Source organism: Suncus etruscus, chromosome X (assembly GCF_024139225.1).
Source record: "Suncus etruscus isolate mSunEtr1 chromosome X, mSunEtr1.pri.cur, whole genome shotgun sequence".
In the NCBI taxonomy this organism is placed as follows: Eukaryota; Metazoa; Chordata; class Mammalia; order Eulipotyphla; family Soricidae; genus Suncus; species Suncus etruscus.
Genome location: NC_064868.1, coordinates 2,145,168 through 2,169,488, shown reverse-complemented (window position 1 = coordinate 2,169,488; position 24,321 = coordinate 2,145,168). Strand labels below are relative to the sequence as shown.

The following is a 24,321-nucleotide window of genomic DNA, read 5'->3' as shown; positions in this document are numbered from 1 at the left end:
ATCAGTAATGAAGAGAGACTTCTATTAAGGTTTGGAAGTTTTTGTTCTAAAAAAAGGGATATTAATATTGAAATCTTAAAGACCTGCTTTCTTAAGCAGGCTCTGCTACTACTTTGACAATATTTTCCCTACTCAGAAATGCAAATAACACCTATCTTGTGGAGTTGTTGTGAAAATTAAATGTGATAATGAATATGAAGGTACTCTGTAAACTGCAGATGTCAGCTGTTGTCATTATGATTATCCCACTAATGTCCTGCTATCTCTCTGCAGCAAATATTACAACTGTTTAGGACACAGGGTGAATATTTGAAGGCTAGTCATTCAAATTCATTTAGGAGACATTTAATTTTGTCTGACTAAGTTAGCAGAGATCATTCCTTTCTAATCCTGTCCATCAATTTATATTTTGAACAGGATTCAATCTCACCAAACTTGCCAATATTAAGCTTGGCTCTAACTTAAAGATTCATTCAACTGCCTTCTCTGAAAGCATAAGCCAACATTTGTGCATATTTGTATCATAAATCATATAGCAACAAGATGCCAAAAGCAGTTATTTCTTTTATGAATCAGTCTCTGATTTCCAAGACTGATTTAGCCCCTTATTTGACTATTTCCTATCAAGTGTTGCTGATATTAGTAAAGTATTCAAAATATGGCATGGCAATTGGTGTCCTTAACTTCATGAGACTAGAGAAACTCTAGGGTAAAGACTCAGTCTTTGTGTTCTCATTTGTGATACACAGCTAACAACTAACACATATTACTAAAGCAAAGGAAGAAGCAGAGGATTCCAGACTACAGGAAGCTTTGCCACCCTGATATACTATATTTTAAAATGTTCAAGAATTTCAAAGGAGAAGCAGTAACAAAAAAACACGACTTCCCACAAATCCCTAATTAATCTTCCTCAGGCATGATTAAAATGTGTAATTAGTTATTTGAAAGTGCAATATAAATTAAATGAATTATTTCAAACACTCCATATTTATTTGAGTCTCTCAATCCCTAAATAGTCCCAGAAGGCCCAGAGGCGTCTGGAGAAGGTAAGAGTTCAGACTTAATTTACAGAAAAGTCAAAATTACAAATAAAACATAAATGTGTTGATGTGAGAGAATATTAGAGGGAGAATTTTTTTCTCATTTAGAAATTTGACCACCTAAGGATTTTCATTATTCATTTTTAAAAGTACGTAATCTTAAGTGATATAATACAATTTTTGGTGTAATGCCTTCATGTTTTAGCTTAAAAACAGTAAATGTAACCTTGGAATCCAGAACAACAACAAAAAAACCAACAAACAACAACAAAAACCCACATTCTATACTATGGGGTGCCATTTTGAGAGGCACTGCTCTCACTGGAAGGTATTATCCCCCACAGCAAGTTGAGAGTTCACCAGTAGGATATCAAAGACCACCAGACTATGCTTTAGTTTTAAACTCCTGTATTTTGACACAGATCCTCTCAGTGACTTGCTCAATTGCAGATTTAGGTTCAGGAGGTCTGTCAGAGTCTCCGAGAACCTGTATTATCTCTAACAATTTTCCAAATGATGACCCAGCTGCTAATTTGTAGATCATACCTTGAGTAACAGAATTCTAGCAGAAATTGTGAATCAGAAAATCAATGAAATTCTCAAGTAAACAGAGATTGTGTTTTCTCTATATTTCTAGTTACAGAGATTTTCCCAAGGAACACCATTTTTCTTAGAGTAATTGCTTAAATAAACAGACTCGAATTAAATTGAAACTTGTAGTTAGTCCAAATTTAATTGCTATACAAAATGTGGTTCTTACAATTATTAATAAGTGTTAATATTCTGGGAGGACAAGAAAAATTGTGTATAAGCTACACTTTTTCCTATAAAAATTAATTTTTTTCACTCAACTCAAACCTGGTTTCTGAGATGTAACTGAAGGCATAGTTTGCTAGTATTGCAATGTCAGGTCCAAGAGCTCTACCCCAAAACAAAGTTGAAATGCCCATAATGCTAGGAAGAAAACAGATTCTCATCTTATGTGAGCATTTTCCAGTGATAATATAGCTCTTGGGATAATTTGACTGACTATGAGAGCCAATCCAGACATCTCTTAATCAGTAATAACAAACTGAAGAGCTTTCAAAGTAAGAAAAAAAAAGCTGTGTTTATCCAATGCTTGACATATTAGATTTTAACGATGCCCTACAGTTATAAAACTGTATATCTGAAAAACTGTATAACTGAATCCTCATCAGTCCATTCTCCATACAACAAAATTAATTACTTTTGCTAAGATTTGGTCTATAATTTTTAAACTAAAATGATGGAACTACAGTCATTAGCATAAATTCTTTCATGGCAATATTAAAAATTTTCTAATAACCTTTTGGTGAGATAAATCTTACTGTATGTGAATTTAACATAATTTACAATTTTCTGTAAATAATTCTATAAAATATATAAATCCATAGGGTAGGAGAGAAAGCACAGCAGATAGGGCACTTGCCTTGCAAGTTAACAACCCACGTTCAATCCCAGGCATCCCATATCAACCCCTGAGAACCAACAGGAGTAATTCCTAAGGGCAGAGCCAGGAGTAGCCCCTGAGCATCTCAGTAAGTGGCCCAAAATCCAAAACAAAAATAAAATTTTTTCTTGTTGATCATTTTCCCTGAACACTTGCTAATATATATTTTGCAAGTTTAGTACTTATCCCAATACTTTTAAGCATTTATATATTATTTTTTTCTTTGTGCTTCTCCATCTATCTTAGTTTTACTAAATTCTACAAAGAGAAAAATATCATATCCCATATCATAGGGAAATACTGGAACTAGCAAGAATAAGAGATGGCTACCAAGAGCAGAGACTAAAGGGTGAGTGAGATTCATTACTTGGAACCCAAGAAAATCAACTATTGTATATAGAAGGGCTATCCCACTTTTTAATACAATAATACATCCACTACCTCCTACTGGGGAAACCCAATCCTGATTAATTATAGCCACAGTGATAAAACTAAAAAGGCACAGAGCAAACTAGAAATGAAACTTGCATACCAAAAATAATTACCAGGGATAGTGGAAGGAACAGGTGTATAAAGAAAATGTAGAAATTAAATTAAAATTAAATTTAATCACTTACTGAATGCTGAGACCTCTTATCTCCCTCCAGTATAAGCCCCACACTGTCAGCAACTATGCTTAATACTCAGACAGGATATTAGATAGTTCAGTATGTAGAATGAAAATGAAATTAAAATCTAGATTAAAAGTTAAAAACCTTAAATTGAGAAAATTTTCACAGAATGCAACCAAAGATTAAAATAAAAACTGAGATAAAATATATAAAATGTAAAGTATCAAACAGAGTCCCATATATGATCACAAACTGGGTGAGAATGATAATACAATAGGTAGGGACTTGCTTTGCATGTGGCTGGCTGGGGTTCAGTCTCCAATATCTTTTTTTTTTTTTTTTTTTTTTGGTTTTTGGGCCACACCCTGTGACGCTCAGGGGTTACTCCTGGCTATGCGCTCAGAAGTCGCTCCTGGCTTCTTGGGGGACCATATGGGACGCCGGGGGATCGAACCGCGGTCCGTCCTAGGCTAGCGCAGGCAAGGCAGGCACCTTACCTCCAGCGCCACCGCCCGGCCCCTGTCTCCAATATCTTATATAGTCCTCTTGAGCCCACCAGGTATGATTCCTGAGTACATAGCTAGGAATATCCCATGAACTCAGGGTGTGACCTAAAAACAAGAAATAAATTAATGGAAAAAAAAACCCAGAATTTTCTAGATGGCTTTCCAGATTGAAAGGATTCAATGATTACCCAGCAAAATAGATAAAGACAAGCACTCACCAAAATACAATTATCCTGTGATCAAAATTATAATGGATATATAAATATGACAGAACTCAACAGACTTACTCAAAAAGAATGCTATACAGAAAACAAACTGGATGACTGGAGGAATCTGACATACATAAGGCTGAATTAAAATAGGTAAGCAAGCACATACAAACACCGTCTTCCTCTCTAATAGAGAAGACTAACCGGTGGTATTACAAATCAGCACATTGAATGGGGAACAAAAGCTAGAGGAATTTAGATAGTAATTTGAGGATTTCTGATATATTATTTACATGTACAGTGGCAACAAAAATGTCTAATAGTCACTGAAAGTTATACTTGAAATATATCTGCTACACTTCAATAAAAATATTTTTGGGCAAAAGTGACAGTGTAGAGGTTAAGGCCTATACTTTGCCTTGTGCTGATGCCATTTGAGTACCTGTACCATATGATCCTCCAAGCATTGTCTTGGAGGCTCCCAAGTACCACCACGATATACTCAAATGGATGGCCTACTTGGCAAGTATTCCAGTAGAGATCCTGATAAGTACTACTTGGGAGGAGCCCCCACACAATCTATTTTTTTTTATAAAAGGAGTATCATCACAGATCCAGAGAAATAGCTCAAGGAGCTGAAGTACTTCAGGTTTAATAATTGCCTTGTACACTTCACAGAGTCAAGTACCACCAAGAATGTCACTGAGCACCTCTGGGTATAGCATCACACACACACACACACACACACACACACACACACACACACACACACCCCTCTGGGTATAGCATATCTCTCTCTCTCTCTCTCTCTCTCTCTCTCACACACACACACACACACACACACACAGGGAATTTCATCATGGAACAATGAGACTAAGTCAATTTACTGCATATTTCCAAAATGGAAGGTGAGTAGATGATATAAAATGACTAGAAATCAAACTAAATATTATTTTCTTTTAACCACAAAGAAACTAGGTGGCAATGTAGCAACTCAGGTTAATACAGGTCTTAGTATGTAATACCAATAATTCAGTACTGTGATCTGACCAATAAGACTTAGTAGACCCAGTGATGCTGGCAGCCAGCAGGGCCATTGAATTATTGCTCAGGGGAGCATGTTGAACCCAGAAACTTGCACATGCAAAGCATGTGCTCCAGCCCTTTTAGATATCTCACCTTCCTGCTCTGTAATTTCTAAGGTATGCTATCTTATACATTAGAGCATGCAATTCTTATTATTGTTTTATAGTCACTTGTAATACATTTCCTGCCATAAAATGGTTATTCTTTTTTTATAATTTTTATTTTGACCAAAGTGGCTTACATATCTTTCACAGTAATATTTTAGGTACATTTAACAATGAATCGGGGGAATTCCCATCACCAATATTGTCCTCCCTTCACCCCTGTTTCCATCTTGCATCCCATATCCTCCACCCTCACCCCTGGGCTGCCAGTATAAGTGGTCCCCTCTGTGTCTAGCTTACTACTTAGTGATCATACAACTGTTTGGTCTTGGTACCCTCCACTATATCCCCCTCTATTTGAGAGGCGGAACTAGATGGTTCAGGTTATGTGGTTTTGTTTGAAGAAAAGAAAAGCAATTAAATGGAGTAAAAATCAAATAAGCCGAAAATGGGTGGAGTCCTTCTAGAGGCCCTCAACTTCAGTTTGAGAGAGGGAAGGGAAAAAGGATGTGAAACACCACAACAATACAAAAGGAAATATCAAATAAAAAATCTAGTGAGCACTACAGCAATAAAGACAAGCACCACATAATAACCACGGTTCTGAAATAAAAACATAACAGAGCACAAAAAAGGAAAAAAATTGGGAGACCACAACTTCATTATCCAAACCAAGACATAGATAAAAAAAAACAAATAAATAGATAATAAATAAATAAGATTATTTTGTGTTGCTTTTTTTCCTGCATAGGCACAGTAAATATTGAGGACACTAGAGAGGGAATTCCCTTGGCCTAAAAGCTACAGGGTTTCTCCACCTTTGAAGTATACTGTCATGAGAATAACTATAGACTCCTTGCATGTTCTTTTGCTCTCCCCTCAGTGCCTTTGTGGTGTTTGGAAGACTCCGTCATGGGTAATAAGGTCAGACCTCTGTATCCAGAGATCTTGGTATCTGCACAGGTCAAGGAATGGAGCTTATGATGAAGTCTTTCTTTATGGTTCTAGAATTTCTGTTCCTTCACTGTCAATTTAATTCGTCTTCTGTAGTTGGTGGTCTTGGTCTTTGCGCTGATCCTAGTATGGAGTCTGGGATAGAGTCTTTCGTTATGTTTCCAGAAGACCCATTCAGTTGCTGAACTAGTTGACATTCCCAACAGCAGTGAAAGAGTCTTTTGTTTAGTTTAGTTTTTTTTTTTTGGGGGGGGTCACACCGGGCGGCGCTCAGGGGCCACTCCTGGCTATCTGCTCAGAAATCACTCCTGGCAGGCTTGGGGGACCACATGGGATGCTGTAACCCATCAACATTCTATAAGAAAAATGTGGAAAATGGTGTGTATACATAAATATGTATATATTTTTGCTCTCTGGGCTATATCTGTTGGTGCTCAGGGATCACTACTGGAGTTCAGTGTACCACTTGGGATGACTTGAATTGAAAATGTGTCAGAAGCACGTAACAAACAGCACTATTTCTCTGGTTCAGATGGTGATTCTAATATATGTTAGACAAGTAGAGATAAACTTAGAACAATAATAAAAATATGTAAAGGTTCACCTATAATTATTTTGCATAGGAATTTCAGAGACTATGTTCTAGATATACTTATATTAAGATAAAAGATTAGGCAAGCCAAAGTGGTAAAGTATCATTAGAATTTCTATTATTCCAATAAAAACTAATAGGGTTTTCAATGCACATTTAGTCCTAAAAAACTATCAAATGTAAGTGGCATTGCTATATAAATATAAATATTATTATAATATCCACTTTGCATTTATAGAAACAGATATGGCAAGGTGAAGAAATTTGTTCTGAGAAACTGTAGACTAGAATATAAGCCCCAATATCATAAAATAGAATCCAGCCTTTTAATAACTATTCTAAAACATTTTTATAATAAAGTTAAATGTGCTTATTTTGAATAGACACTTAAAAGGTTCTATTCAATTTTTTTTGAAATACAAACTCTGTTGATCTTGTCCCTCAGTTATTCTCAATTTCCATGTATCACATACATTATTAGTTATCTTGTTTCAATATGATTTTTAAAACATTATAATATAGGCACCAGAGCAAAAGTAGAGTAGATAGGGTATTTGCTTGCACAAGGCCTAACCATGTTCAATCCCCAGCATCCCATATGGTTTCCAAGCATCGCCAGGATTAATTCCTGGGTACAGCGCCAGGAGTAACCACTGATCATCTCTGTGTATTGCTCCAAAACAAACCAAAAATTAGATGTGGAGCCAGAACAACAGTGGGGCGCCTGTCTGCTCAGACTTTTGCATCCCTATATGGTCCCCCAAGTATCAGAAGAACTGATTTCTAAGCACAAAGCCAAGAATAAGCACTGAATAGTTCTGGGTTCAGAACAAAAATAAAAATTACTATGAGTAAGAAGATGGAAAAAGGGGAGCTGAATGCTAGTACAGTGAATAGGGCATTTATCTCATATGAAGCCAAACTTGATAAAAAAAAAAAAACACTGGCACCAAGTGTGAACTCCATAAGAACACCAGAAATGATCCCAAACACAAAGCTAGGAATGACCTCTGAGTGTTGCAGAGTGTAGTCCAAGCCCCCAGAGAAACAGACAGATAGAAACACAGTGAAATTAGTTGTCAAAAATCTCCTGACACCACCTAGAAATCCAGGCTCAGGCGGCTTAATTGGCGAATTCTTACTTGCTGGCCAAGTACCTATAGTGCAAAGTACAGCTACAATTCCTTTAGCGCTGCAGAGTGCCCACTATAACTTGTGAAATGAATATACAGTACTAGTGTAAGGTGTGTGTGTGTGTTCTAAATCATTTATGTCAAATAGAAATGACTTTTTAGAAACCAGATTCTAGGCATTTTTGAAATCCCTCTCATTTTTACAGATGGTATACAAGTCAAAAATCTGTTATTTGGATCTCTTACTATATACCTGCTTTTACTATTTCTTTCTAGATACTCAAGAAAGAACTTAATGTTTAATATTTAAAGAGTATTTAAAATCTAAAGATAAAATTATTCACAATTCCAACCTATATTGATACCAGTTAAAAATCAACTAATAGTTCCTTAATATCAGATTTAGTGATGAATGTAAACTGTATTCTGTTGAAATGTGCAAGTTTTGATTCTTACTATTTAAAAATTCCTGCCTTTTAGTCATTTATTAATGGGAAAACTTAAAAAGTCTGTAGCCTTAAATCTCCATGCTGAAAAGTTTGAGTGCAATGCAAAAACATGAAGTGACTGCCTGGAATTTAGTCATAGTTCCAATATTAGCTAGAAAGAGAAGTAACAGCCTTCCAACTAAGGGTGCAAGCATACTAATTGTCCAATATAGGGATTCTTGGGGGGCAATTCTCTGATCAACAGTTTGTACAATGAAAAGAGAAAAGAATCTGCAAAACAAAACTCCGATACTGTTGGTAAAAAATAGGAAATAAGGTTCTGTTCACTAAAAACCAATGGCATTTGTTTCAGGAGTTGGGTTATCTGATATGATAATTATTTCTACAGAAAAACGAATATTTAAAGTTCCTTTTAAAATTATCTGGCATATGTTTGTACAAATCGTCTTCATACTTGTGGTGCTTCCTCATCTGAGCCACAGTCCCCATGTCTTTTGCTTTGTTTTTCTATTGGAGTGGGAAGCTTTTGCTTTTGCTTTAAGGTTGTCATTAGGAATTAACAGGTCTTCAATGTGTACAGCTTTTAAAGAATGGATCAGCATTGACTTGTTATGTTAATGTGTAAAGAGAAAAGTATCTAAAGCAGTTGAGCATTAATGAACAAACATATATTTTCTGTGAGTTGATGGGGTGTGTATGGTTTGGTGTTTTAAAAAAATTAAGAAGAAAAAGTAAGTTTGGTTCTAACAAATATAGATTGATATTTTTTTTTAAAAAAAAAGGCAGAAATAGGGACCGGAATGATAGCATAGCGGTAGGGCGTTTGCCTTGGTTCAATTCTCGAGTCCCATATGCCCCATATGCCCTGTTCCACCACCACCCCCCAGTCAGGGGCGGTTTCTATGCGCATAGCCAAGAGTAACAGATGAGCATCACAGGGTGTGGCCCAAAAAACAAACAAAAAAAAAAGCAGAAATAAAAATCTACTCATTCTTGAAAAAGTGCAAATGTAAAATTTAGGGAAAAATAGAGGTTATAAATATAAGAAGAATGTTTATCAATAGGTTCCTAGTTTTAGATTTGGAATTTAGTTATTTTTAATAGTGACAGGAATGACATAGTATTAGGAAAATTTTGGAAGATGCTGTCAATTTTACTTTAAAATAAATTTCATGTTTCTGTATTTCATTTTTTCAATAAAACTTGCTTGTTTTGGAAAAAAGAAAAGTGCTGGGTAATATTTTAGATGCACAGAGATAAAAAATTCTCAGCAAAATACAAACAAACTAAATTCTATATACCATATTAAAGAGAAACTTATTTCAGTAGTGCAGCAAACATGAACAACATATTTAAATCAATGTGAAATATCCCTTAACAAAATTCAGGATTATATAATATGATCACATCATGAGATTCAGAGAAATCATTTGAAAAGACTCAAAATTCATTTATCTTTAAAAGTAAATCTCTCAAAAATAAAATAAAAGTATAAAATTCAAGACTATAAAGAAAGGTATAACTTCACAACTAATTTAGTAAAGATGCGTGCTTCAATATTAACATACAGTAATATTTTTAAATATCTTTTTAAGCACCATGATTACAAACATGTTTGTATTTGGGTTTTAGTTATAAAAATGAATACCCTCCCTTTACCACTGCAGCATTCCCACCATCAATGCCCCCAAATTTCTTCCACCCCTACCCTTTTACAGGAATATTTTGAACTGTCTTATGGACTGTCTAAATATATTATTAAATAACCCCATTTACATTAAAATCAATAATAAACACATAATAAATTTCATTTAGGAGGCAAGAATCTATGCACAGATAATTGTAGAACAAATTACAAAGCAAGTGAAAACAAAGGAAAATAAAACCTATGTTTATAAATTGGAAAAATCAATATTGATAAAATGTTCATTCTATCTAATGAGACCTACTAAATAGTTAATACAATCCCAATTAGAATCTCAATGATATTTTCATAAGAATAGTAGTAAAAATCCTAACAGTTACATGGATTGTAAAAGCACCACAAAACCACCATAATAAAGAACAAAGATGTAGACAATTTACTTATTGATTTCAGATTATATTACAATGGAAGAGTAATCAAAACCATGTGGTACTGGAAAATGTATTGACAAATAAAACAGAATTCATAGTCCTTAAATAAATCAATAAAAGTATAATTAATTTTTGATAAAAGCACCAAGAATACAAAATGGAAAGGATAGTTTCTTTCATAAACTGTACTAATAAAATCAAACATGCAAAGCAATAAAACTTGGAGCCAACATATCCTCCAACTTGCCAGCAGAAAAAAAAACAGCCTAATTATACAATTAAATTCCAAAGTACATGATGGATGCTGAATCTTCCAGGTAGACATGTTTTAAGAGGACAATTTTGGGGCCTTCTCAGAATTGGTAGGGCATATTTACCTTTCTACTGAAGACACAGAAGCAGCCCACAGCTATACCTGACAACCTCCAATAGAAAAGACCCAGCTCCACAACTGAAACTTATCAATCTGTTAATGAACCAAAAAGTTCCATATATAGAGATCCTGGACTATGACCATGTGAAACCTCAAAATTTCATAACAGTGTCAGACCAGCAAGATTATATCTAACATTATGGGAAAGTTGCATAAAAAAAAACAAGTAAGCTCAGTGAATATAAATAATAACACATAAAGCTCAACTAGCATCAACCACCATCCAGTAAACCCCATAGACAATGACTTTAATAACAATACTGAGGAACAGAAGTTATTATAAATTAAAACGTATTGCTATAAATTTTGGTAATTCCGTTTACCTTTGTGTTAGACCAAAAGAGTATGTAGTGAATTTGTATCTGCAAGAGTGCAGACTGGGGTGGTAAATTGGAAACTGGAACAATGATAGAGTTAAGGTCATTCTGGTGGTAGGATCTGTGTTGGAACATTTAATGACTGAAATACTATATTGCAAACTTTGTAACTGCAGTTATTAAATAAATTTAACTAGATTTAAATAAAATTGTATTTAAAATGTATTAGAATTTTTAATTAAAATAAAATAAAATTCAGGGCCAATAGAACCTGTAGTTGATCCCATGACAATATGCTTCTAGGGCCTTGATGGAGAACCTATGACATGTGTTGCCAGCGGTGGCACACGAAGGCCTTGCAGCTGGCATGCGGGAAGGTCCTCAATTAAGATATGCGGTGCAGCAGAAGGCAAGTGTGCCAATGTCTGCTTTGCAGCTCACCTGGCAACAGGGCCGGACTGGCCATTGGGAGGACCAGGCATTGTGCAGCAGTTTGGGCACTCGGGTTCAAAAATGTTAGCCATCTAGGGGCTCCTCCTGCTTTTTTTCCTCTTCAACAGAACAATAAAATATGAATCACCAGGTTCTGCCTCATAAATTAAGGGAAAATGGGATGGTAGGTATCAGGGCAAATAGTCTCATGAATATTGAGTGTAAATAAAAAATGATCATGGGCCGGAGAGCTAGCTTGGAGGTAAGGCGTTTGCCTTTCATGCAGAAGGACGGTTGCTTGAATCCCGGCATCCTTATGGTCCCCTGTGCCTGCTATGGGCGATTTCTGAGCATAGAGCCTGGAGTAACCCCTGAGTGCTGCCAGGTGTGACCCAAAAAATCAATCAATCAATAAATAAATAAATAAAAAATAAAAATGATCAGACCCAAATATCAAACCCAAAGAGTGGAAATAAGGGAAGCATGCTGGGAACAGGGACAGATCAAAACTGGTGGTAGGAATTGCCCTAACTCACTGTCACTATATATCTTAAATATCACTGTGAAAAACTTGTAATTCACATTAATCTCAATAAAAATCTAAAAAAAACCCCAAAGATTTCAAAATGATGGCAAATATTCAGTTAATTCTTACTTCTAGAGAAGTAAGAATACTTCAAATACAAATGTTTGTATGAGAAAATCATATAAACTTTGACTTCTTTCTAACAAAGTTTATTTATAAAATTCCATATTTCAATATCTAAAACTTCCTACTATGCTAAATTATATCAAGTGTACTTTAGTAGTTGTTGGGCCTTGACAACATACAGGGGAAATGCATAAAGCTGCACTCCTAAAACATATACAATGCTGTGAGCCAATGCTACCTCTGAAACATAACAAATGATATGCTTTATCTTCAGATACAGACATTCTTGAAGAAAACATTATAACATTCTAGGTGCAGAAATTAATGTTAGTTATTTTTACTATTTTCCTGCTTGAATCTCTAATATTCAGAGTTATTCAGTTATTTCTTTCATTCACTAAAAACGACTGTGCACTTGTTTTATACCAGGTAGTGGGTATATAATAATAAAGTTAATAATAACCATCCTCAAATTCAAGGGAATTTAGAAAAAAGATAGTTACCTCAAAATAATTATTATGCAAAGTAAAAATGTCTCAAGACAGAAGGAAATATTGCAAGAATAAAGGTCCTAGAATCATAGCAATATTATAGTGAGTAAGGTGTTTTATTTCATATGGCCATATTTCATATGGCTGACCTGGTAATCTGTATTATTCCCCAATTTGCACCCAAAAGGGTCACTGGGCATAAGTGTGTTGTGGTCAAAAAGATAAAAAAGAAGAAAGAAGAGGAGAGGAGAGGAGAAGAAAGGAAAGGAGAGGAGAGGAGAGGAAAGAGAGAGGAGAGGAAAGAGAGAAAGAAAGAAAGAAAGAAAGAAAGAAAGAAAGAAAGAAAGAAAGAAAGAAAGAAAGAAAGAAAGAAAGAAAGAAAGAAAGAAAGAAAGAAAGAAAGAAAGAAAGAAAGAAAGAAAGAAAGAAAGAAAGAAAGAAAGAAAGAAAGAAAGAAAAGAAAAAGAAAGAAAGGGAGGTGGCGCTAGAGGTAAGGTGTCTGCCTTGCAAATGCTAGCCAAGGAAGGGCCACGGTTCGATCCCCAGGAGTCCCATATGGTCCCCCCAAGCCAGGGGCAATTTCTGAGCGCTTATCCAGGAGTAACCCCTGAACATCAAACAGGTGTGGCCGAAAAACCCAAAAAAAAAAAAAGGAAGGAAGGAAGGAAGGAAGGAAGGAAGGAAGGAAGGAAGGAAGGAAGGAGGAGGAAGGAAGGAAGGAAGGAAGGAAGGAAGGAAGGAAGGAAGGAGGAGGGAGGGAGGGAGGGAGGGAGGGAGGGAGGGAGGGAGGGAGGGAGGGAGGGAGGGAGGGAGGGAGGGAGGGATTTGCTACAGAAGCAATATATTTAGGAGGTAATCCTGGGAACATCAAATGATTTGATTTAGAAAGGAAAGTAGTGAATAAAGCATAAATCTTCAAGCACATAATATCATGGGGTAACTAAACTAGCACTCTGAAAAAATTGTGAAAACAAAACATAACAAATAGTTCAGGTTTATTTATCTTGAAAGATAAGTATATTTACATACTAATTTTAATCAATTTTGATCAAAAAACTGCTCGTTCAGCTCTCCTAGTGTTAAGTGTATAGATTGTTAAGTCATGGATGGTTTCATGAACAGAACATGATCTCAACATTTGGAAAATACTTATTTTAAAAATACAATTGGAAGTCTCCACTACCATGTAGGGGTCAAGAACATAATGATGTTACCTAAGGAAAATGCTATCAGATATGTGATGTTGCCCAAATTTCTAAATTCAAGACAAGAATAATAATAATGAAAAATCAAGTTGAAAAAAATACATCACCTAAAACAAACTCTTGTCCAAGTAACTAGAGATCAATTTAAGCTATGGAACCAAAGTCAAGAGAACAAAAGAGGATGAAAACATATGATTATGCTGAGTAGATAACCTCTTGCCATTTAAAGTTCTGAAAACCAATAGCATCATGAGAAACTATTAAAATGCAAAACAAATTAATAAGAATATATAATATCAAGATCTCTAGTTATTAAGCAAAACATTACAATTTGAGAAAAAGTTTTCTTCTTTAGAACTTAAATAACAAACGCTTTTTAATGTTCCTACTACCTGAGTAGGTACTCAGATATTTATATTCTTTAATCATTTCTAATAGTCCCTAGATCTATCCCTATTCTCTCCCTTAATCCTCCTTGAACTATCTGTATGTCCCTTTTCAGTGCTATAAAGACTGTATCTTTCAAATTGATTATTGCAATAATCCTTTTATTGTTCTCATTCATTTTTGAGACTTCCTACCTCAAATTATTCTTTAAAATGATACAGAATAATTTTTAAAATACAGACTACCTACCATGTAACCTTCCCTCGTTTAAATAACAGTGTTTTTCAATCAACTTAAGGACAACAGCCTAGTAAACTACCCTATCACCATGAGATTGTTCACTAACTGATACACACTTCTCTTAGTAAATATACTTGTGTAATATGGATACTCTAATTTAAATATTAAATTTAGTGCAGATCAATCAGGAAATGAAGGACATGAAAGTTATATCATCTTAATCTTTAAAAATTTGTACTTGGAAATTTTATATTTGACCTAGATGTAATAACAGGTGTTACATAAATAGACTCTTTCCAACTATGGGCTAACGGGTCATTTCCAGATTCTAGACAAAAATATTATTTAACCACTGAAAATCACTATTGAATAACTAAATTACAATATCAAAGATTTGCTCCAAACATCACCAGGTTTTACCTGATGAACTTTCCAGAGTTCTATACAACAGGTGCTGTTTCTTCTTGAGCACTGAGATCATAAATGTGTCAAATCTGACTCACCAAACTTCAGGTAGAACTTTATAGCAGATATGATTCATAAGAATCTATATCAAACATGAAGACAATTGAGTGAGCTGTAATTTTATTATAGATCGTAACAATATAATTGTGTTTCTGAAATTAATTTCAATAATTTTATTAACAGAATTATAATGTATAGATAAACAAAGCATCATGAACAATGTCTTTAAAGGAGTTTGTACATTTTTTATTGTAAAATTTATTTTTAATAATATCTTTATTTAAACACCATATTACAAACTTGTTTGCAGATGGGTTTCAGTTATAAAAAAGAACACCCTCTTTCACCAGTGCAACATTCCCACCACCAATGCCCCCCAAATCCCTTCTCCTCCATACCCTGCCTGTATTCAAGATAGGCATTCCATTTCTTTTTTTTTGTTTGTTTTTGGGCCACACCCGTTTGACACTCAGGGGTTACTCCTGGCTATGAGCTCAGAAATCGCCCCTGGCTTGGGGAGACCATATGGGACGCCGGGGGACCGAACCGCGGTCCGTCCTATGCTAATGCTTGTAAGGCAGACACCTTACCTCTAGCGCCACCTTCCCGGCCCCAGGCATTCCATTTCTATCACTCACTACCATTGCCATGATAGTTATTCGTGTTGTTACTTATCTAACAGCCCTTGCAACTCCATGGTAAGCTTCATATTGTGGGTCAGTTCTTCCAGCCCCGCATCTCTCTTGTTCATCTATTATTGAAATAATATCTTTACTTTTTCTTAAATCCCATAGATGTTGAGACTATTCTGTGTCTATCCCTCTCCATCTGACTTATTTCACTCAGCAGAACAGTTTCCATATCCATCCATGTATAGGACTTTTTTTGTTTGTTTGTTTTTGAAAAATTTCATGACTTCATTTTTCCTGGTGGCTGCATAGTATTCCATTGTGTATATGTACCACAGTTTCTTTAGCCACTCATCTGTTGTCGAGAATCTGGGTTGTTTTCAGGTTCTGGCTATTGTAAATAGTTCTGCAATGAATATAGGTGTTCAGAAGGCAATTTGTATTGCGTTTGTGTGTTCCTTGGAGTGGTATCCCTAGGAGTGGTATAGCTGGGTCATATGGGAGTTCAATTTCTATTTTGTGATAAATCTGCATATAGTTTTCTATAAAGGCTAGAATATATGGAATTCCACCAAAAGTAAATGAGAGTTCCTTTCTCTCCACATCCTTAACAGCTCTGATTGTTCTTGTTCTTTGTAATGTGTGCCAGTCTCTGTGGTGGCTTGAGATGTTACCTGTTGCCCCATTTGTTGGGTCCCATTTACTCCTTTGTTGGTTGTTTGTGTATCCACAAAGAGCTCCCAGAATGAGAAATTGATTCCTATCCCCTTTTTGGGGGAGATCTTGGTAATATTTATCCGCAGCAAATAATCCACACAGACAGGAGAGTTAAGGGGTAAAAGGTTGGGCGAAGAGAGTACTTTGTTAGCCTGCTGCTAGCTCCAAAACACACCTTGAGCCAGCCAGCCAACTCTGGCAAAAGACCCTGAACACCTCACTCCCAAACTATTTATTCGGCTCTAAATAGCGCCCCCACCTGAAAGGTCAAGGTGGGACAACAGGCAAAGAATAATCTTATGAAAATATTTTCATATACAACAGGTACCTAATTGTTGTTTTGATTTGCATCTCCCTGATGATTAGTAATGTGGAACATTTTTTCACGTGCCTTATGACCATTTGTACCTATTTTTGAGGAAGTGCCTGTTCATTTCTTCTCCCCATTGTTTGATGGGGTTATCAGGGGTCTCAAACTCACGGCCTGCAGGCCGTTTGCGGCCCTCCATACAACATTTTGTGGCCCTGCCCTAGAGGAATCTTTTTTTGTTTTGTTTTGTTTTAGTTGTTTGGGTCACACCCCCCAATGTTCAAGGCTTACTACTGACTTTGCACTCAAGGATCACTCCGACTTTGCCTCCTGTGGCCCTCAGGTAAATTGAGTTTGAGACCCCTGCGTTAGATGTTAGAAACGTTTAGGTGTTAGGTAAGATGGGAGTTACCTCCCATCCAATATAGTCAAGGCCATCTATCACAAGCCAGTGGAAGCAGAGATAAACAAATGGGAATATATTAAGATATTAATGGGAATATATTAAGCTGAGAAGCTTCTGAACCTCAAAGGAAATAGTCCCCAGGATACAAGAGCCACCCACAAAGTGGGAGAAACTATTCACCCAATACCCATCAGATAAGGGGCTAATATCCAAAATATAGAAGGCACTGACAGGACTTTACAAGAAAAAAACATCTAATCCCATCAAAAATGGGGAGAAGAAATGAAGGGACATTTTGATAAACAAGAAATACAAATAGCCAAAAGGCACATGAAAAAATGCTCCACATCACTAATCATCAGGGAGATGCCAATATTTTTCTCAATGAAGATACATTAAAAACCTTTCCTCTAAAATCTGGTACAAGAGAAGGCTGCCCCCTCTCACCACTCCTATTCAACATAGTATTGGAATTACTTGCAGTAGCAATTAGGCAAGATAAAGATATCAAGGGCATCCAGATAGGAAAGGAAGAAATCAAGCACTCATCGTTTGCAAATGACATGTTACTATACTTAGAAAACCCTAAAGACTATCAAAAAGCTTCTAGAAACAACAGGTTCATGTATCAAAGTGGCAGGCTACAAATTTAACACGCAAAAACTATCTTATACACAAATAATTATAGAGAAGAAATGGTCATTACAAAAACAATCCCATTCCCATTAGTGCCACACAAATGCAAATACCTTAGTCAATTTAAGTAAAGAGGTGAAGGACCTATACAAAGAAAACTACAGAGCACTGTTTCAAGAAATAAAAGAGGACACAAGGAAATGGAGACACATACCCTGTTCATGGAGGAGTACAACACTTTTAACATAATAGGAATATCTGAATTTCTAAAGGAATATTTTGCCAGAAGGCCCACTAAGAAGTTTTCTCCCTCAAGTGTAGATGGCTGGACAAAAATTGCTAAAGAAATATTACAGCAGGCCCATTGAGAAGTTTTCCCCTCAATTGTGGATGACTGAATGAGATTTATGTTATGGTACTAACATTCTGCTTCCTTTATAACAAACATTGAATTGATCTATAGATTACCCTCCATTTTGCTGTATTTTGTGTGTGTATAGAGTAAAGCATTTTACTATCTAGAATAAGAAATTTTTACAGGAAAATATAGCCATGATTAAATTTCTCTTTACCTGGAAAATACAGCATCATAAACATTTCTTTCCTCTTTGTCTTTGATATGCCATAGCATTTTGTAATGGAAAGGATTGCTTGCTTTAGGGACTTTTCCTAGACAAGTTGAATACTTGCTAACTAATTTACACTCCAAAAAGGTTTGGTCAGGATAGCATTGGGCTATTGTAATTTACCAGGTACAGATTCTGCTTTCCTTTCATATGTTTATCTCTTTTATTGCCTCTTATTTGTTATAAGCCCCTAGATCTAAAGTGTTCCCACAGGAAAAGAAAATCTGATAAGGAAACTAGGCTTCTTGCTAATCCCTTAATTTACATCAGTATGACACTGGCCAGAGAGGAACTACTTTGAGATTTTAATCCTCTAGGCTCCTAACTGAAGTGCTTCTATTCAAAGGTCTGTAAACCACATAGAGCCATGTGAATTGTTTTGAAGATCAAACTGTACACACTGATACGTTTCTGTTAACAAGAGATATATTGTACTTTGCAAAGAACCAAAATGTGAGTATTCTTTTCATACCTCTGACCCCTTATAAACCAATAGTTTGGACATTAAACTTCAAAACACTGTTCTCCCACATAGATTTGTGTGGTCTTTCATTTTCTTCATATGCCATTCATATACTCCACTTTCCTGGAATGGATTCAAAGAAGTCCTCTAATGCTGCCAGACCAGAGCTAGCCTGAGGCAGATGGGGAGGATTAACATCCATAAAATGGCAATACTCCCTCAAAGCATTGTACACATCTAATGCAATTCCTTTAAGGATATTCATGACATTCTTCAAAGAAATGGATCAAATACTAGTGAAATTCATTTGGAAAAATAAAAATAGCTAGAGCAACCTTTAAGAAAAAGAAGATGGGCGGCATCAGTTTTCCAACTTTAAATTGTACTATAAAGCAATAGTCATTAAAACAGCGTGGCATTAAAATAAAGACAGACCCTCAGATCAATGGAATAGACGAGTATTCAGAAATTGTTCCTCAGATATACAATCAATTAATCTTTGATACAGGGGCAAGAACCATAAAATGGAGCAAGAAAGCCTCTTCCACAGTGGTATTGGGTCAACTGGTCAGCTACACATGCAAAAGAGCAAACTCAGACTTCTATCTAATGCCATGCACAAAGGTCAAATCCAAATGGATTAAAGACCTTGATATCAGACCTGGAACTATAAGGTAGATAAAAGAAAACATTGATACTTACCTGACAAGGAAGATACCATGATCATGAAGGTGGTTTCCCCAGGGCAAGGCTTATCCATTGCACTCCAGATTTGCTGACCCCTGCGATTTCCCCAAATGTGGGAAACTTGACTGCATAATTTGTGGTAGTGGGGGACTGGTTCGCGCTCTCGAAAAAAGAAAAAAAAAAGAAAACATTGGCAAAACACCCCATGACATTGAGACTAAAGGTATCATCAAGAAGGAAACAACACTGTCCAAACAAGTGAAAGCAGAGATAAACAAATGGGACTATATTAAGCTGAGAAGCTTCTGCACTTCAAAGGAAATAATGACTAGGATACAAAGGCCATCCACAGAATGGGAGAACTATTCATCCAATACTCATCAGGTAAGGGGCTAATATATGATATACAAATTATGTTCAAGTTTTAATTTTATAAACCACATATAAATATTAAGAATGTTATACATTAAGAACTTTAAAATATTAATAGACTTGGAATCAAAATACTTTTGAATTCTAGTATGCAATTTGTTACCATCAAGAATCAAAGAAGGTTGGTTTATTAATGGAACTTTATTCACATATTTGAATAATATTTAGTTCAAATGTTTCTATGTAAATTAGTCTTCAGTTGAGATAATATATAAGGCTGTGCCCAATTATCCATAAGCACAAAATAAAAGCCTTTGTATTCTGAAATATAAATATTCATTTGTAATAATACTTTCAGAAATTAATTCCCATGATAGAATCACCATTTGGAAAAATAAACAAAGATGAAAAGCACAGAAATACCATAATTCCCAAGACCAGCAAAATGACTAATGGGTATTTATCTTCCAAACAGCACTTAGCAATGCTAATCAAAATAAAATATCTAAAAAGACATATAAAGAAAGTAGTCCTGTTCATAAAATCATTTTTAAGAATACCCAGGAATAAATTTAGTTGAGGAATTGAAAGATCCATACATAGAGTAATACAATAATTAAATAAAAGTATTAAATAAAATACAAGTAAAGAGAAAGAAACCCTGTAACTATGAAATTAATGTCTTCTATAGAAAATTTGTGTCTTCTATAAAACATGGCAAGTAAACTAGTATCATACCAAAGAACAAAATCTGATCCCTAACGTAAATCATTGTCAGAAATACACTATAAATAATTGATGACAAACTTTGACTCCTGAAAATCTAAAACTTCTAGAGGAAATATAATTGGTAATTTTTTTCACATAGACCTTGGTAAAATGGGGGAGAAGAAATATGAAACCAAACCAACAAACATGATCAAGCAAGTCTGTATCTAAAATAAAAATCATACAGTAAAAATCTATCCAGAAAATTATAATAAAATAAGATAGGAGGAAATTATTTGCACATCATATCTGATAAAGGATTAGTATATTTTAGGAATCATTCAATAAATAGAAAATTATCTAATTTGAAAATGGATCTAAGAACCAAATAGAAACTATTTTTCAAATGAAAAAATAAATTAAAATGGCAAGCACATAAATAAAAAGATGTTCAACATAACTAATTATCAGGAAAAATCCAAACTACAATAAGAAGTCATCTGGGGGCTGGTGTGATATTGCAGCGGTCATAGAAATGTACCTTATGCATACAAGGACCTGAATTCACTCTTTGGCACTGCATGGCCATCAGAGAACCATCTAATGTTCCTCTTATGGTGCCCAGCACCACACTACTGGCCACTAGCATTGAAATGCCTATTCCAATTAGCAAGTATCATGGGAAGTAGACTAAGAGATTAGTGGTCTTTTGGCAGGAACCTCACCCAGAAAAGAGTCCATCCATACCTGTTAAAATAGTATCATTAAAAAAAAAAAAACAAGAGCAGGTGAGGAAGGTAGTTCATTTTTAGGATACATACCTTTCTTATATATGCTTAATCCATATTTGATTCCCATGATTTCCCAAGCATCTCCAACTATAGTCCTGGAAATCCTGAAATATAAAAAATATTCTCTAGAAACTCCCAAGCATCACTAGCCTCGTGCCCCAAACACTGTAGAGCTCAAATAGCTCTGTATCCTTGGGACCTAGCTAAACAACCAGCCCAGCAGGTCAAAAGTACCCTCCAGGTCGCCTAAGCAGTTTTGAGAATGTCCCTCACAAAAAATCAAACAAGTTTTTGAAAACAAGAATAAAACAATCTCTGTGGAACTTTGTATGACTATAAATTGGGAAAGCCAGTATAAAATAAGATGACAGTATTTCAAGAAATTAACAATAGAATAAGATCCAGTAATAGCAAGTCTGTATATATATCCAAAGGAAATGAAAATAGACTTTTGATAATTTTGCACGTTCACATTAATTATAGTATTATTTGTAACAGGCAGGACATGTAAGCAACCCTAAATGTTGGTCAATGGATTAATAGATAAATAAAATGTGATATAAACACACAGGAATATTATACAGCAAAGAAAAAAGGGAAATTCTGCTATTTATAACAACATGAATAAAGTTTGAGGTCATTATAAAATAATACTAATAAGGAAAGAAAATTCTGTATTACACCATTTGTATGTACAATCTAAAAAGGTTGAACATTGCCATAAATGTGGTTCAAGTGGGGAAGTCTTGCATATGTAAAACCATGCGTTGAGTTCCCCAAACCCTGGCTAACACAACTGAAAGCAGCACTGGGTTAAGAGAAACACTGGGCCCAAGCACTGCCAAAAATAACAAAATCAGAAATGAACTTAAGGCTAAGAGAGAACTCAATGGTCTGAAGCATATGACTTGCATGAAGGAGGCCTGGATCTGAGTCCTAGCACTCTAGAGCCCTCTGAGCACAACTGGGAACAATTTCTGAAGACAAATTTGGGCATAACTACAACCAACTACCACCAGATTGGTCCTGAAACCAAAGTTAAATAACCAAATTTAAATAAATATGTAAAATGCTGAACTCAATAATACAGAGTATAGTGGTGGTTTCCAATGGGGATAAGATCAAAGGGAAGATTCCTGTGTCATAGAAGCAGGCAGGGGAGAGGAGAGGAGGGTGGGAGGAAAAGGATTATTATTGGTTATGGGAAATGTGCACTTGTGAAAGGATGGGTGTTAGACATTGTATGAAAGAAACTCAATCCGGCACAACTTTGTAACTTTATATCTCACGGTAATACAATTAAAACATTTATGTTATCAAAATGAAACTTTTATTTTAAGCCTCTAGGATATAAAGTACTGCGAGGTAATTAGTTAATATGACTGAATGACATATTTGAAAACTTGCAAATAGATCTTAAACGTTCTTCCCACACAAAAATAAATGTTAACGAATGTGGCATAAATATGTTAGCTAATGATGTTACGTTGTTAATCATTCTACAATATAAGTATCAAATCAAGTTGTGTACCTTAAATTTACCAATTTCACCTCCCAGTAATATCACAATAAAGTTAAAAACTTAAAATCACAAAATTCAACAAAAATTGTGTATTTTTTGTGGGCTTGTATATAGAATGGATGTGAAATACAAAATATTTCTAGTGCTGATATGGCAGCCACCCTAAGGTTTGATACTAAAAAATAAAGCAGTTATCTTCTTTGCTTTTTTATTTCACTATTTAATTTTTTCATGTTTTAATAATAATTCCTTTATTTAAACACCATGGTTACAAACATGTTCCTAGTTGGGTTTCAGCCATAAAATACATACATCACTTCACCAGTGCTACTTCCCATCACCATTGTCCCCCATTTCCCTTCTCCCCACCACTTACCTATCTTTGAGACAGAGAGTGAATTTTTCTATCAGCGTCATGGTAGTTGTTGCTGGAGTTATTTCTCTAGATTCTCTGTGGTAAGCGTCATATTATGGGCTGGTCCTTCCAGCTCTCATATCTATTGTCACTGGGTCTTATTACTATACTGTAATTATTGGGTTTTTTTGTTTGTTTTTTGGGGGGCCACACCCATTTGATGCTCAGGGGTTACTCCTGGATAAGCGCTCAGAAATTGCCCCTGGCTTGGGGGGACCATATGGGACGCCGGGGGATTGAACCGCGGTCCTTCCTTGGCTAGCGCTTGCAAGGCAGACATCTTACCTCTAATGCCACCTCACTGGCCCCGCATAATTATTGTTTGATTATTTTAATTATTTTTAATAATTTTTAAATTATTTTCATTATTTTTAATTATTTTTTAATCTCACAGATGAGTGAGACTATTCTGTGCTTATCTCTCTCCCTCTGACTTCTTTTGTTCAGCACAATAGTCTCCAAATCCATTCTTGTATTGTAAAATTTCGTGACTTCATTTTTTCTAACAGTTGGATGGTATCCCATTATGTAGATATACCACAGTTTCTTTAGCAACTCATCTGTTGTTGGGAATCTGGGTTCTTTGCAGATCTGGGCTATTGTGAATAGTGCTGCTATGAACATAGAAGCGCAAAGGGCTCTTTAAGGTAAGTTTAAATGGTTTTTAAAATCCCATTCACTACTGTCATTCTTTGATTTCACAAACAGAGTGACTTCTGTCTTCAGATTCCGCCAATCACACCAAGTAGGTGGAGAAATCATTATTTAATTTATCTTTGTTTCTTATCCCAAATGGTTTTGCAGACAGAAGGCAACAGAGCTCTAAACAGCAACATTAGGCTGACCTTGTAAAAGTATAGTCATTTGTAGATAAGGTGTGGATGAAAACAATGAAAAAGAACAAGTCTTTTCAGAAAGGCTTACCGTGATAAAGATCTTATTAATCCTACCTAGAAGTGATTAGTTGAATTTTTCCACAGTAGCCTGGCAAGTGATCATTTAGTCTCTGCTAGACTAACTTAGTGACAGGAATTCCACCACCTTCTGAAACATTCAATTTCAGAACTACTTGAACAGAATATTTTCCTACTATAATGAGACAAATTCAGTTTCTTTTTAATTTCTCCAAACTTTCTTTCACTTCTGCTATTTGAAGTTCTTTAGAACACCCTTAACCTTGTCA

At 35.3% G+C, this 24,321-nt stretch overlaps 1 non-coding gene across 1 annotated transcript; it reads left to right on the top strand.

Moving 5' to 3' along the window:
• The first annotated feature begins 19,337 nt into the window (after positions 1 to 19,337).
• Positions 19,338 to 19,496, top strand: LOC125999959 (U1 spliceosomal RNA). The gene has a single exon (XR_007492381.1). It is a non-coding gene; the product is annotated as a U1 spliceosomal RNA (small nuclear RNA).
• Positions 19,497 to 24,321: the final 4,825 nt, after the last annotated feature.